General features: G+C 38.5%; 1 protein-coding gene across 14 annotated transcripts in view; it reads left to right on the forward strand.

Moving 5' to 3' along the window:
• The window catches only part of PARD3 (par-3 family cell polarity regulator), a 438577-nt gene that overhangs the window by 32634 nt on the left and 391095 nt on the right, over positions 1-14848 (forward strand). The window lies entirely within an intron of this gene.

Here is a 14848-nt window from a genome sequence, read left to right on the forward strand (position 1 = left end):
TGAGTCCAAGGCAGTTTAAATTATCTTTTTTTAATTTTTTTTTTTTGTTTTCTAAAGGCAAATGAATTTTGAAACAACCGTGGTCTCAAGTAATAGAATTAGCTAAGGAACACATATTTTGTTGGGTGAAAATAAGGCCTCCCCCCCCCCCCAACATTGTAATGAAAGGGATAGCTTTTGTGAAAAATACTTTCTGGAATGCCTGTGAGGGCTGTTTCAGGGAGAGGAAGTTTCCATGGGACAGGAATGCTCAGCTGGGAGAAGGGAGGACTGGCAGCAAGGTCATATTCTGCAGTTTTTCATAAACCTGCAGCTTTTTCAACACAGATGTTGAATGTCTTAATCACTGACACTGAAGTCTCTTCTAGAAAGGCTTTGGATCAAAGAAAAGCTTTGAGTAAGCTGACATTTTTACTTCAAGTTTGGTTTGCACTAAGCTGGCATTTAAGAAAGCTTTCTCCTCAGAGTGAGAAGGATTCCCAGTATCTCTAAGCTGGCTGAAATATTTATTTTTTCAAATGGCAAAATTGATTGCTAATTTTTGTATTTTGCTTTGTCTTTCTTGATGAAAAGGAACTGCATTCCTAGTGTAGCAACCTGCAAGGTGTGTAGAAGAACAGAGTGAAATGACATCAGCCTTTTACAAAATCAGAAGAGTAGAAGATGTGTGAGTCATCCAGCGAAATAAAATGTTATTAAGGCTAAATTTTACAGTATGATTCAAAGCTCCTGATGAATGTGGATTTGGAACAGAAGTTTGGCCTAGCTGAGAGGGAGTTGCTGTGAGTCAGTGTCTGATTTCCAGCAGCTGGGAGAGTCCAGCTGCTGTGTTTGTGTCCCATCACCTACCTTACAGTCATGGGATTTATTACATCTGCTCATATAAACAGTCTGGGTTTTAAACTGAGGCATACATAAATGGCTTTCTTGCCTCTCCCTTTTCTTCATCACTAATGCATGAAAATATAGCAAAGCTTTGATTCCCTGCTTTAGTTTTAAAGGAGCTGGGGTCTGTGTGTTGAAAATGCTGCCTGTTTGGAGGGCAGCAAAGGCTTTATCAGTCTCTTGTGGTGCATCTTGCTCTGAGTCTTAAGCAGTGAAAGTTCGTGACCTCTGTGTATCTGAACAGCTCACTATATATAGAGCAGGATGTTCCCTGGGAATTCTCCCAGCAGCAGATCAGTGCCCAGGTGCAGGTGCTGTGTGTAATCCATTGCTGTGTGCAGTTGTTTGTGTGCTGGGGCTTTAATCTCTGCGTGGCTGGGAGTTGGTTTCTCTAGGAAAAAGCCTGTGAAAGCAGCTGTAGGACCCTCTACCAAGCTGAGGGTTTCTCCTTTAGAAAGCAAAGCTCCCTATTCCTGGAAAATAAAAATTATGTTATTTAATGGGATATTTTTGATTGTGTAATTGTATGTAATTATTCTTCTGAATCAAAATAGAGTACACAGAGTACAAGAGTAGCCTGACAATCCAAATACAAAGACTTTGAGGTAGGCTTCTTCAAGAACACTATTTTTGGCTTTGAGAACAGGAGAGCAGGTTTGAGATACAAGAGTGGGTGTTTGTGTGTGTATATGTATGTATGTATACACACAAGGTTGTTATTTTGAAGCTTGCAAGCTTTTATCAGTCCAGACATCTTGATACTTAAAAAAGTATGAGGGGTTTATAAAAAAATAAATTCTTTCAGTTATTGATGCTTTCATTGTCTTTTTAACAGTGCAGTTGCTATTGATATAGAAGAGACAAAACAAAGGCCTGGTGGTTGCTACAGAAAAACTGGAGAAGTTAATTTATTTGAAGTGTTTTGCAAAAATACATGGATTGTAGCCTTGTGTTTAGATGAAATGGTTTAAAACTGTTGGCTTGATGCAGTCCTGGCTGGGGAACTGTTGTGTATGCTGTCTAAACCATATGCTAAACCTGTCAAAAAAAAGATGCCATATTTTAGTCTCTTTCTATTCATTAAAGTCTTATCTTTTTGTTCTGCTCCATTACAGAACAACATGCAGATTTTTCTCTGTAGTGGAGTTTAAGACACTTTCTCCATGTACCTGCCTACAGCCTTGGTTATGCACTGATCATTCAAAGCTAGTTAGGAGATAGTACAGCCACCTTCTTCTAGCTGCATTTGGGTAGGAAACCCATTGGAGACATCCTAGGTGCTTAATAAAAACAGGTTTTCTGAATGAAAAGTTATGCAGTTTCTAAGAACTTGTTTGGATTTTTTTTTTTTTGTTATTCTCTACACCTTATTAGACAGGGTTTGTTGCTTATTCTTCTTAGTCTCAAGCATAGTGTATGTGTTTTACTGGAGTTAATTGCAGAAAGTTGCAGTGTTTTTAAAAATACTGCTTTTTGTGAACAAATGAGCTGTGCCTAAGTGAATCATAAATTTTTCTATTTTATTTAGTTCTTAATCAGTCCTGCATGTGACTTTTTTTTTTGCTGTGAGTTATGAATAATTCTTAGATTCTGTGTATGTATACAATATAATTAGGCTGTTACATTGAAAACATTTTCTATAAGGCTCTGAAGGCACATAAAGAACTAGAAATTGGAGGTTTCAAACTCAGGTTTGACTAAGTGGAGGATACTCTCTCATTTGTCTAGCAGAACAGAATAAAGATAATTACTTGAGTTTTACCAGGCTTGAAGGTATAATTCTAGGTGGAATATTAAGGTGTGCTTGAGTATATTTCTAACATTGTCCCAGTGCATGGAATTGTAGTAATTTCTATGTACCTTCTGCCAAAGTTGACTTTGTTACAAAGATGGGAATTTCTGATTTAGACTACAGTATAAATTATGGCTGAAAACACCACTGTCATATCATTCTTATTTTAATCAAAACTTCTGGAGATGCAAATTGAAGTGCTCTGATCTCAAAAAATTAAATAGTTTTCACAATTTTAAATGTTATATACTCACAACTCAGCTGAAAAAGACTTGAAGGTTTAGCTCTTGTTCAAAATAGGGCTTGGCATTGCTGCACTGATTTTAATAGTTATTTTTTATTGCTTTCTTTTCTGGTCAAGAAGACTAGCTGGTTTTGCTTCTCTCTTAATAAACTCTTCTGCTTGAATTTTGACGAGTGCAGACATGCCATCGGAGATTTAAGTGATTTTGAAAGAAGTGTAATGGGTTGGAGTTCAGTGCACTGCTGCTAGCTGCTCCCAGTTGCTGGGGGTGACAAGGGAGAAGATAACTAAAGAGGTGAAAGGAGGTTTTTAGTCCTGATCATCATCTTCCTACATTAGTGGATTCATTCTCAGGGCTTAAACTTTGCTGATGTTGGTGGGTGCTAATGCAGCTGGGTGTGGGAGGGGATTGCAGTATCTGCTTGGGAGGAATCTGCTCTGGTAAATGGAAGGGGCATACTTTGAAATAAGTTTTTTCCAATAGCTGTCATCTGTGTTTGCTTTTACCTCTTGGAATGCCTTCTGTTTTCTGCTGCTGGCCAGGTATGGAAGTGATGGGGAGTCATAAGCAAATGTAGATGATGGAGGAGAGGAGGGGGTTTTGAGAACCAGAGGAAAAAGGGAGGTTGTGGTGCAGCTGCAGCTGGCAGGTGATTTTTTTATATTTGTACCAAATTCTGTAACTGGAAATGAGATTGAGGAAGGAGTTTGAAAATGAAGAGTCCTCATTAAGTCATGAGTGAGGTTCCTTCATTAGAGTTTTCCTGTTATGGGCTCTCTTGGCTGCTCAAGAGTGTGGCAGTGGGATTCTGATTATACTGGGGCTAGCCTCAAGCTTAGACCTGAGCCTAGGTATTGATTTGAGAAAGAGGATTACTGCTGATTCGTGAGGAGGAACTGTTACTGGTGATCTCTATACAAAGCATAGATGTGAATTAAAATGGCAGGAAAGATAAAATGTGGAATTGGTACCAATTAGCATTAGTTCTGCCTTTATTTTCCTGGTGAGGTCTCCAGCCAGGTATGGTGCTAGTTTTTTTTAATTTTAAACATTGGAATACAGTCGGTATGTAGGACTACAGCCATAGTAAAACTTAGGGTCAATAAAAAAACCCCAGTATTTATATTCAGAAGTAATGAATATATTTGAAAACAAAACAAACAATCCTTGAAAGTATAGTTTATAGAAGTTTAGTTTTAAGGTACTTCCTCTCCTTCACACTAATGTGAAATGATACATTGCAGGTTCTGCCCTGGGTTAGCAGCAATTAGAACCTTGAATTCAAAGAGAATTGCAGATCTGTTTTATTTAACCTTATAACATAAGCATGATTATAGTAGTTGAATTTATATAGTGATTGTTCTTGAAGTTCCAGAAAAGCATTAGGCATGTTTAGAAAAGAGTTTCTACATACTTAAATCAGTGCCACTGGAAGGAATTGAAATTACACTCCTTCAAAAAAGATTGAGCAATTTGGAAAAGTAATAGCTAAATATTATTGCTACAAATTGTTCCCTGGAGATGAAAATAAGGCCTGCTTTGGTTAAAGTATCTTGAAAAGCATTTAAGAGATAAATTAACAGGATACCATGATTATTTCCACATTGCTTTTGCAGATGCTTACTGGAAGCCAGTTTTCCTTGGTGTGTTTGGCTGGAGATACCTGCTTGTGTGTCCAGGAGTGTGCTAAACACTGATCCTGTTCCATGGGTGCCCTTTGGATGGTGGAGTGGGGGTGTGTGGAGATCCTGGCATCATGTCAGCCTCCTTAGGCAGTGTAAAGAGCTCTGTCCATGAGCTAGAATGTGCACACAGGAGGGGAGGACAAAGATGGGAATATGGTTATAGTCTTGGGAACAGTTTTACAGAGTACAGGGGAAACTCCTGAACTTTCACTATTAGCAGGGTTTTCCTACAACGCAAATCAGTAGAAATGCTCCACATATCTATTCTGGTGTTGATTTGTAGGTGTTTTTCAGCATGTGTTAATTTGCTACTTCATTTGCTCCATTTGCCAGCTTGATCCAACAGCCCCAGGTGACAGGTTGCTCCTCTAAAGCAGACAGGGAATTGCTGTGCAGGCAGCAGGGAGTGCCCAAGCACCCTGGGGCAGGGGGTGTGGGGATCTCCTCCCATGTGCACCCCACTTACAGCAACTGCAGAGGGGCAGGGGGATCTCCTGGGTACCCCAGTGCATGGCTGGCAGGGTGTAAAGCACCAGGCATGCTGAAACTCTAAATCCTATCAAAAACATACAATATCATAGCTGACCTAAATTGAGATAAATTTTTTTGTGATTCATGTAACTTGTGCATTCCTTCCACATGGTTCAGCAAAGCTGTTTATATTGCAAAGTCCTACCCACCAACCCTTGAATTTGAAGTTCCCTGGGGAGTAATACAACCATGAGGCCAGAGAGTGGTATTTAATATTTTGTCTTAACTTTATATTTACAGTGTGTTGGAAATGTGAGGCAGTGTATGTAATAATGATTTTGCAACTCTCTGTATATTAATCATTGTTTAGAGTTCACGTACTACACAGTTAATTGACTGTACCCATTTGGGAACATATATCAGAACTGGTTGTTTCTATATTTCATGGTCCTTGAGATTAATGGCCCCTAAATGAAAATCTTATTTTAAGTGCATTTCTGAAATAAATTAGGCTATTCCTCTTAAGATGCATGTCACGTGGGTAGACAACTCTGCCCTCTTAAATTTTCCCTTGAAACATTTTACCAGAATCACTTTTTTGTTTTGTTTTGTTTAATCAGTATCTATCAGGAATAACACATGTTGGTCTGAAACATACAGATCTGCATGTACGCACATGTATGTGGTTGGTTATTCCAGTAAAACTCATCATTCTGGTCTAAATCTAGTACTGTAGTTGAAGAGCTGTTGTGGTGGCTGAAAAAAACAATGAACTCCTTAAATCCAAGTAATGCTGCAATGATGGGTGGAGGTAAATAAACTCTTGGAAGAAACAGAAAGCACTTCTTCATCAGAATCACTTATGGTTCAATTGTCAAGCTGCAATCCTAAAATGTTCTGCATTTCTTCAGCATTGCTGCCCAAATTCTAAATCCCTGCATACAAAATTGTGCAGCATTGTAGACAGTACATTTCACTTCATATTCATGAGATGTGGATTTGGTTACTGTAATTAGTATCTATCATCTGAAGTTAATATTTAAAAATTGTAGTCAAGAAACAATTTTGTTGCTTTATTTGTTGTATTTAGATGCAGATTATGAAGCAAACTTTATGTTGCAACAAAATAATCTGAAAAGGCAACATTTACTTTTCCTTACTTGGAATTTATCACAGTTGGACTTTGTGGCAGTGCTTCAATAGGTATCTTGGATTTTTGTTACGTGGGATTGAAATAAAGCCCATATGAAGTTTTATTTTGCAGTTTGGGCAGGACAGGGTTACTTGGTGTTTACAGCATGGGCATAATGGAGTTGAGAGATGCAGTGTCATATTTAACTTCTTCTCCTTAGTAAACAGAACATAGTTGCTCACAGTGTAAAACTACCAGTAGTTGTGGCGGAAAAGTGTGGTAGTCTTTCATAGCCAAATGTAAAGCTTTATTCTTCATTTAATGATTCTCTCATTTGGTTGCTGCGTGCATTCTAGTGGCAGAACAAAGTAACTTTTCCTTTTTTGCAGGTGCCTGACCTGGTGCTAGTACCAGAGTCCAGGTGCTGACCTGGACCTGCCCTTTGGTGGTGGCACCTCCTAGTGGTTAGAGGGCTGTGTGCTGTGAAGAAGTGTCATGTCATCAGTTTAGACACCGCGCAGTGTTCAGTGCAATAGACTGCCAGGAGTCATGTGCAATGTAGCCAGTTCTCCCCAAGACCTGAGGATGCTGATCAGCAGCCAGACTCACCATGAGCCAATGTGTGCCCAGGTGGCCAAAGGCCAGTGACATCCTGGCTTGTATCAGCAGTAGTGGCCAGCAGGACCAGGGCAGTGACTGCCCCCCTGTACTGGGCACTGGTGAGGCCACACCTTGAGTCCTGTGTCCTACTTTGGACCCCTCAGTGCAAGGAAGACCCTGAGGTGCTGGAGCATGTCCAGAGAAAGGGAACAGAGCTGTGAAGGGTCTGGAGCACAAGTCTGAGGATGAGCAGCATGGGAGCTGGGATTGTTTAGCCTGCAGAAAAGGAGGCTCAGCAGGGACTGTTGCTCTCTACAAGTACCTAAAGGAGGTTGTAGTAAAGTGGGGGCCTGTGTTTTCTCCCAGGTAACAAGTGATGGGATGAGAAGAAATGTCCTCAAATTGCTCCAGGGGAGCTTTAAATTGGATCTTAGGAAAGGTTTCTTCACAGAAAGAATTATCAAGCATGAAAAGAGGCTGCCCAGAGGAGTGATTGAGTCACCATCCCTGGAGGTACTTAAAAGATGTGTAGATGTATCACTCAGGGACGTAGTTTTGTGGTCAGCTTGGCAGTGCTGGGTTAACAGTTGGACCTGATGATCTCAGAGGTTTTTTTCCTAAGCAATTCTATGATTCTCTGCCTAGTCCTGCACTAGGGGAGGAGTGCCATGCAGTGCCACAGGCTGGGGCTGGGCACAGTGCATGGGCAGGAGCCAGCCCTGCACACTGGCAGCAGGCAGTGTCAGCAGGGCATATCCAGGAGACAAAGGGAGGGATCACCCCCTCCTCTCAGCATGGTCCCACTCCTATTCTGGAGTGTCCTGAGGTCCCTTCCAATCTGAATTATTCCTTGACATTAAGTTAATTGGGCATACAGAGATTCTATTCTATTTAACAGACAATGAAATTATGCAGTACATGGGAAAGTTGATTTAAAGCAATTAGTGATACAATTTCTCCTGGAGTAATGTAGATTGCTTCTAGGTAAAGTGGATGAGTTAAATAAAAATTCCAGGCTTTCATGATGCATAGGGGTAATGCATTAATAGAAATAACTTTTGTGTCCTTGTAGGGTAGGAAAACAGGAAGTTTACTGCTACAATAATCTCGGACTACTTTCCTTACAGATTAGTAAATGACCATTTCTTTTCAGATAAGCAAGGATTTAATATATATATTCAAAAGTTTATATAAGTAGAGAAGTGGCTAACAGCCAAATTTGCCATTTTAATAGCAAGCTTTTGTCACTTTAAGCAAGATTAAGTAGTTCCTTGATGCTTTTTTTTTTTTTACTCCAGTGGTAATATAGTGCAACTAAATATTTAGTAGTGTTTCAGCAGTTTGCTGAACATATTAGTTCAATTTAATGGATTTTAGGAGGCATTTAATTGCTGAAGTGGATGACTATTTGGCTCTTTTTTTTTTTTTTTTGCTATCAAACTTCTGTACTGCAGACTGACATTGATAGTGTAATGTGATTAATTTTTAAGTAAATCTTCGTTGAAACTGGACATACAGGATACATGCAAAGCCCAATATTAATTTTTTTTTTCCTTCATGAGCACCCTTTCTAACGTTTCAGTGTGTCAGGAAGAGTGATATTTGCCATATGTTCAGATTTTGTCTTGGATGGATTTCTAGTAAGCTAAAGCCCTTTTAGCAAGGCTGGGAAAGCATTGGTGAATGCAAAAGTGGAACAAGATGCTTCAGCGATCAGGCTTGTCTGTTTCTCTCTTTTTCGTAACTGGTTCATATCAGATCAGGGTGCAACCATCCATTCATTGAAGACATTATATGTAATCTGGAATGTTTGAAAAATGTCAAATCCTACACCAAACCCTCTCATTACATCATGATATGTTACCTTCCTGAATGTGTGTTCCTCTTTCTCAGTAATACAGACTAGCAAGAAACTAGCTTTATTGTGGTGCATCTTCAGAACAAAGAGCAGTTTTATAGGTTAAGTATCGAAAAGATGAAAGGGATAAGGCTTATTTTCTGCTGTACAGCATTCAGCTATTTTCTGTTGTAGTCTGTAGCCCTTTTTTTCTTGATTTCATGTAATACAGGAAAAGTTCATGTGAATGTGCTTTAAAATTTATGTACAGGGAGTGATTGCAGGTGGAGTGAGGTCAGAAATGGAAAAGATAACTGTCCCTTCAAGTCATCACCTGGTAACTTAAGAGTTGCTACAGGTATCAGTTGCTTTCTGAGCCTTGCTGGGCTGCTTTCATTAATGTTAACTATTTTTATGACTTGTGCCCTCGTGAGACAGTGAAAGCACTTCTGTTGTACCAGTATTGCCAGCCATTCGTGCTGCAGCATCAACTGCTTTAGAGAGCACTGTTGGCTTTGAAGCTTATTCTCCCATTGCTGCTCTTGTGTGTTATGCAGCAGATCTTCCTGCCTGAAATTCGAGGAGACAGGTGATGGGATGGAGATGCAATTGAAACCCAGGGACCTGTTCTTGCTGGCATCTCAGGCTGTGGAACATAACTGGAAGCCAGCTGACTTTGCAAGCCTTCATGGCTGTCTTTTGGCACCTTTCTGCTTGTTTGGATGGTTCCTGCCTGCAGCACGGAGCTAGACAGGGAAATGAATGAATTCACTGGCAAATTTTCAGATATATTAGTTTTTTATTAACCATAGTTTCCTTTCAGACTGCGTTAACACGCCCAAGTGCCATATGCTGCTGAACAGACAAGTTCAGTACACACCCCAGCCTGGTGATTTAGTTGTTTTTTATCTGGGTGTATTCTTGCCACAAAGGCTTTATCTGTTCTCAAAAAACTCAATCCAGTGAAGTTAGCCACACACATGGCCTTTTAATCTTGAATTCCAGATGATTTTAAGCAGAAACTAATATTATATACTTACTTTCCCTTTATCTCCTGATCTATAATTGAGAAGTTATATTGACATACTTGGATATGCTTCTGCTCTGGCCTTTCTCCTGTTGGTGAGTCTGTTTTCCTTTGAGTGTTACACTGAAGTACCTGTCTACAACTGTCCAGCTGGTAGTGGTTTTTAAAAATCATACAAGGATATGTTTTAAAGCAAAAAGCTATAAATGATATCTGAATTGAAATAATTTCAGTTCTAGAAACATGGTCTTGATAGGCACAGAGAGCCTCTAGGGAGCTCAGCTAGACAAAACCAATCCATTTCCCAAGAGTGTTGTGTGGTAAAAAATACACTTCCTATTTGGGCAAGAACAGATTAGAAAATACAGGAGTGTGTGGGGGGGAAAAAATCCCTGTTTTACTTGATTTCCAGATGTGTTACAAATTGTAGTGGCAACTGATCTGCAACTGGAGGGAAATATGGGCAAAGTTAAGAAGTACAAAGAGACCTTTTGGTCTCTTCTCTCAGTGGTGTTGTCTGCACAGGCTTCAAACAGCACACAGGAAATTACACACACACACACTCCTCTGCCATCCCAGCTCCAAGTACGTAATTGTAGCCAGGCAGATTAATCGTTTTTCTGATGCTTCAGGACATCCTGCTGGTGACAGGTGAGATTAAATCACAGTAGTGGGCACAATTAGTAGACATCAAGCATTGTTCATCAGGCTTTTAGGAGCCTGATTTTCTGCTTTCTGTTAAATAGATTGCTCCTTCTCAGAGGTTTGTGGTACTGTCTTCTTGTAAGATAGGGACAATGTATATTAAGGAATAATTCTATTTACTGTTACTTTTAATGTTAAGTATTTAAATGTATTTTTGGAAAGGGCAGTTTTATGAAAACCAAGACACCTATTTAGATGTAAAGGAATAAGACATCTTCCTATGTCATTAATAAGAACACATTGCTGTTCCCATTCTGATTTCTAGATATTGTTTTCCACATATGGTCCTTGTTTCCATTATGTGGGAACATGAAATTGTTAGCTATAGAACACTGAATGATACTACTTAAACTAATGGTTTTCTCAGTTTTTCCTTTGTGCTTTTTAGAAGTCATTTTATGTAATAAACAGAATGTGAATGGCTGCATTCTAACTGCCCTAGTAATGTGCTCTTGCTTCCAGTCTCAGTGCTGGTGTTCACTTTGCAAATATTTATCTCCCATTGCTGAGGATTAGAAAATGTGATGCTCATGAGCTTAAATCATGACTACCTTTATAATCATCATCAAGTTGAAGAGTTAAATGGGTGTAGACAGGAAACAGGAGATCTGACTTGCTTAGACTTGAGCTGAGTGATGCAATATTTAAATGAAGATATTATAAATCAGGTTTAGCATTACTTCTATCCTTGTAGTCAATGAAGTGAACTTGCTGGTTCTTCTACATGAACTAGTGACAAAGGCATCTATGCAGCTTTTTCAAAATAATTGTACTTTGCTAGCTTACACATTGGTGGAGCAGTGAAGCTAATGAGTTCTCTATCACCACTTGTTTTTCTGTCTAAATGCATTGCAGATTTGGAGAGTGCATTACTTTTTTGCACAATGATAGCAGTGAAAGAAGATAAATGTAGCTTTATTTTATTGACAAAATATGAAAATCTGATTCTAATACACAAATTCAGATTTTGGAACAGCAAAATCTGTGTCTGACTAAACCGTAACTCTGAAGCAGGTTTCTTGAAAAACTTGTGGGAGATTTTAAAAATTTTGTTTCATGTTTTTTCCCCATTTTTTTTACAGAAACTTACTAAACTTGATATACTGAGCATTTTATAGACTTGGTATACTTAGAATTTTTTTTCTGTTTGATAACTAGAATACATTTCCTTGTAGCTTGTGTAAGCACCCTGTTGCACATGCCCTGAGCAAGTGGCTGTGAGTAAATATTGGTGGCAATCTCTTGTTTTTGACATCTCACTTGAGAGCCCTGCACTGCCCCCCAGAGAGGCTGATCCTGAAAATGATCAGGTGACCTGAAGGAGTAACTGGACCACTTTGCCTCAGATGAAATTATGTAAACCTCAGTAAACTCTGGAAATAGCCAGTTTCCACTTTAGGAACGGATCTAAGCCAAAACAGTCTTTTTCATTGCTTCAGAAAATGTTTGAGGACTGTATTATTGCTATTGTGTAGGGAATTGTGAATATCTGTTTAATGGCTGAGATAGAGAAATACAACTTGACCAAGCCATGAATACAGATGCACTTGTAGCATCCTTGTAGGAGTTATTAAATTCCAATCTGCGTCAAGTCTGGTTCAGTTTCTTTCATATTTAGCAGACAGTGCATATAAGCTGACTCTAGTACAACATTATGTTCATTTTAGACAGATCACAGAATAGGAATTTAAATGTGAACATTTATGCAGTTTGGTTTTTCATGTTGTTTGGTGAATAGTGTATAGAAATAATTGCTGAAACTGGGAACCATAAATAGCTGTGAATTTTCATAACTTGGTAAAATCACTAGTTTCAGTGTTGCTTTCTTTTTTTTTTAGTTTCTTTCCCCCCCCCGCCCAGTATGGTGTAACTAATCTCTGTACAATGTGAGTACACCTTTCCCTCCTAGACCTCTCTTCCCTCCCAATCCTCCCCCACCAAATCCTTGATTTATGCAAAACCTTTAATAGAGTAAAAGGGCCTCAAGAGAAGAGTGTTCTGATGTTTGGAGAGGGCTTTAATGAAAAGTTGCATTGTTATTTCATATTTACTTACCAAATCCCGCCAGAGTAAATCCTTGCCAAACTAGTTTTATATATTTCTTGTCTGGTCTTGCTCACGTATTGTTTTGTATCAGGACCTTGTCTGACAGGAAAAGCAACCAGAGCAGTTCAGGCTATGGCAGTACTAATAGGTGGTGCACTAGAAATGAAGTATATCTAAAACTTCTTATGCAATATTGAGAAACTTTAAAAGGAAGTAATTAGCAGAAGTGATGCAGCTTATATATCAAAGCTATTTTTAAGTAGATTGTGCATGCTGAAATAGTACAATAGTGATTTAGAAATGGGTGTTTCTGCTATTGATTCTGTAATCGTGAATGTTTTTTTACATTTGCCTTGGAGGTAGGAAATGGTTCTGGTAGGAAGCAAAAAACAAGGATACATGGATATTGAAGTTGTAGTTTCAGCTTGGATGCTGTTTGTTTTGATGGATGTCAAGTCAGGTCACTGAGCTAGTATTGCAGTTACCTGTTTTTAACATTTCCGTTCTTCAGTAAGAAGATTAATTGTTGCAAACAAAAATGGTGAATTGGGTGACGTATGAGGGATCAGGCTCTCTTAAAGCCCAAAGCAGGTTTTCCATCTATGATTTTGCAGTGAAGGCTGGCTTATGGTTCAATTCTAGCTTAGCTTTGAGATGGAGAATCTAAGCAGAGGAAACCTGAATCAAATCCTTTAGAAGTGCAAGGTGCTTCACAGCTTGTCTGTTTGATTGTGTCTTCTGAGTCTTGGTTTTATTTGCAAATGTGTTGCAGGCTTTTGTGTAGATATGAGAGGCAGAAGAAACTTTTTTTTTTTTTTTTTTTTTTTATTTTTTTTTTAATGGGCTGGAGGATGAGGAAGGATCATTTTTCCTTTAAATTTGAGAGCAGAGTTTACAAAGGCATCTCTTCAATGCACTTCCCTTTGAATGTGTTTGTTAAGAAATGTTGAAAGATTTCTGGTGTACACAGGTGACTTTGTCCAGCCCTGTCTGTACTAGTGGAGTATTCAAACTTTACAAGTTTATCCTATTATTTGCACTGTGCACCGTTTTTACAGAGCATTTTTTGTATTAGCTATGTAGGCACCTCTGTATGCATGACAATGTGAATAATGACATTTTAAATTATTCTTGAATCTTTACTTGTAAAAAATGTATACTGAGTTATCTCCTGTAATATGCTACAACAGCAAGTCTGTTTAGTGAAAGTATGTGAAAACCCACATATTACAAATCCAGTTTATTGTATATGAAGTGCTTGATTAGAGGAAGTGGAAGTTAATGATATTTAATACTTAGAGAAATCAGAGAAAATCAGAGAAAAAAATCTGTAATTTAATTACTGGCCTAATGACTGTAAAATGTAATTCTGAAATCTGATCATCTGATGATGATGACTTGAAGCTGTATTTAAGGAATATGTACTTATACAAACAATGAAGTAAGTCTCATAATTATCAAATATCTACAAAATATTTGACCTATGCATACATATCATGTGCAAATACATAAAGTTCTAGGATATTGAAACCAAGATGAATATCTCTTGATGTTCTTTTCTGCAGCATGTTCTGTCAGGATTTAAATACATATATGCATTTAGAGGAATTCTTGTAGTCCCATTTCTTGTCCTGTTTCATCTTCAAGAAATCAAAATATTTTCAAGTCTTTTAGGGTGGAGGTTAGTTATTTATGACTTCTATTTTTAGTGTGGGTGGGATTTTGTTAGGTTCAGGTTTGGCTTTGGTGCAATGTTTTTATTATTTTTGTTTGTTTATTTCACCACTTCTAGACACCGTACCTGAAAAGGCTGATGCTAATTGCTATTTTTAGGAAGTCAGGAACTTTGCAAGTTGATGCAAGTTTGATGGTCCTCCCAGCAGAGCTTTGTGCAGCCATGCCTTCTCAGTGAAATGCAGGGGAGCTCTTTTACTGTGAGACACTGAACAACAGCCCAGGGCACTGGGGGGTGTTTTTGAGCAGCAGGATTATGTGACATGATCAGGTGCTGTGTTTACAGGGCAACATTCCCCCATTAGGAAACAAATCCTTTAAGAATAGCTCGCTGAGTACTAACCAGCACTTGGGTCATATGCTGGAGACACTTTGTGGACACAGCCTTATTCCCTATGGCTTCCTTCAGTGTCAAAATAATAATAAAGAATATAAAGCCAGTCTTCCCAGTTAGTGCTAGACATTGTATAAACACAAAGCCACACCCACACATTTGTATGCATATATGTGTATATATATCCATATGTATGCATAATTTTTTATTTTAAATGTGGAAAGTTCTTAGTATAAGTTTTAGATATTCTGTTTGCCATCTCTAGCAAAGGACTGGTAGAAAGCATTTTGATGGTGTTTAAATATTGGTTTTTGCCTTTTGTAGCTGTTCTGTAAAAACCTCACATGCTTTTACA

This window comes from Erithacus rubecula (assembly GCF_903797595.1).
Source record: "Erithacus rubecula genome assembly, chromosome: 3".
Taxonomy (NCBI): Eukaryota; Metazoa; Chordata; class Aves; order Passeriformes; family Muscicapidae; genus Erithacus; species Erithacus rubecula.